At 61.4% G+C, this 1,674-nt stretch overlaps 1 protein-coding gene across 1 annotated transcript in view; it reads left to right on the plus strand.

Annotated features, from left to right (window-relative positions):
* The window catches only part of Pacsin3 (protein kinase C and casein kinase substrate in neurons 3), a 7,674-nt gene that overhangs the window by 920 nt on the left and 5,080 nt on the right, over window positions 1–1,674 (plus strand). The window lies entirely within an intron of this gene.

The following is a 1,674-nucleotide window of genomic DNA, read 5'->3' on the forward strand; positions in this document are numbered from 1 at the left end:
CGAGGGGCGGCGTCGGGGCGAGCAGCCGAATCATCTCCGGGGTCCCCTCGAGGGCCCCTCGCTGCCCTCCTTGCTCCCCCCGCCACGAAGGGGCCTCGCCCCCCGGGGACCCCTGGATCTTTGCACTGAGCTCCAGCTGCTCTGGCCACCATCTGGAGGTGGTGGTCGGCTTGGCCCAAGCAAGGGTGTCCCCTCCCCTTGGCGGGGACCGGCCGAAACCAAGTTCAACAAGTTTGGCCGAGAAAGTCTCAGCACCTCCTTGGCAGGCCCGGCCCCGCCGCCGCGCGTGGGCTCCACGGGTTCCTGGGTGCGCGGTGCCCTAAGTGGGGTGCGGGTTGTCCAGAGGTGCTGGCCCTAAGGGCCGCGGGCCCGGGTTCCCAGATCTAGAGGCACGAGGCTTGGAGTGCGGCACCTAGGAGCTAGTGGGCACCCCAGCCGGCAGGTCGGGTTTCCAAAAGTACCCCTTTGTTTTGCCCCTCCCTGGCCCTGCCTCCTCCTCTTCCCCGCCACCCCTCCCCCAGCCTCAAGGCCTCTGCTTGTGGGTGCCAGCTAGGTGCCCCTCTGGACAGCGACTGTCTCCTCCCATGTCCTCTGATCCTAGAGCTGCAGGCTGACTGGGAGACTGGGAGGGACTCTGGTGGGGGATCCCTGGGGTGCAGTGACTCAGACCCCTTGGGCAGTGCAGGGTGGCTTTGTTCCCTAACCCTGGGGTGACCCCAGCGCCTGCAGAGGAGGGGCCTCAGGTGGGGACTGTGGGTGCTCCCCTAAGCTGAGGAATTCCTAGCCGGGCCCCAGCAGCTGCTGGGAGACTATTTCTCTGGGCCCAGTAGGTGTGGGTGCCCTGGGCCGGAAAGGTTTCATTACCTGCTATCTGAATGCCTGCCTGGCAGAGTGTGTTCTGCTGATTTAGGGCTCTGCTGGGGCCAGGAGGCATAAGGTGCCAACCGTCCTCAGCAGGGACCAGTGTGCCCGGCCAGCCCCACAGAGACACGAAGCTGGGCTGTGGGGCCTGGTTGTGCCTGGGGTTGGGCCTGTGTTTGCTCTGTGAGGCTGGAGGGAGCTGTGCCAGCCCTGCACACACAGCCTGCTCTGTTCTGGGGCCAGAGAGAGGGGATGGCTCGGGGCAGCTCTCCGGGGACCAGGCAGGGGCCCCATCCTGATGGCTCCCCAGGACAGCTCCAGAGGCCCAGTGATTTATGGCCACAGCTCTCTTTCTCTCCGTCTGTCCTTTCTGGACAAGAGGTGCGGACTTCAGAAGACACAAGTTGAGGTGCTGGGGTTCCACGTCCCGGCACCTCTGCTGCCCGCTGCCCTCCGGGTGCTCCCTTGTCAACAGAGGCCGGCAGGGCCCTGGTCTTCTGGTGGATGTCATTCCTTCCCTTCTCTCTTTGGTGCTGAGTTTGGGACTCCAGATTTTGTGCCCACTAAGCACAGCTTCTACCACTGAGCCACATTCCCAGTTATGATTCTGGAGTTTAGGGAAGCACAGATCAGAATGGCAGAAATGTGTCAATGATGGGGAACAGATGGCATCCTGTCGGTCACAGCCCATGGGACATGCACTGGGTGAGGGTCATAGGGGCTGTGGGAAGATGCCCTCATTTGACTTTATTATTATTATTATTATTATTATTATTATTACTTTTTTTTTTTTTTTTGGTGATAATGGGAATT

This window comes from Fukomys damarensis, unplaced genomic scaffold (assembly GCF_012274545.1).
Source record: "Fukomys damarensis isolate Sample0158 unplaced genomic scaffold, DMR_v1.0_HiC HiC_scaffold_27, whole genome shotgun sequence".
NCBI lineage: Eukaryota > Metazoa > Chordata > Mammalia > Rodentia > Bathyergidae > Fukomys > Fukomys damarensis.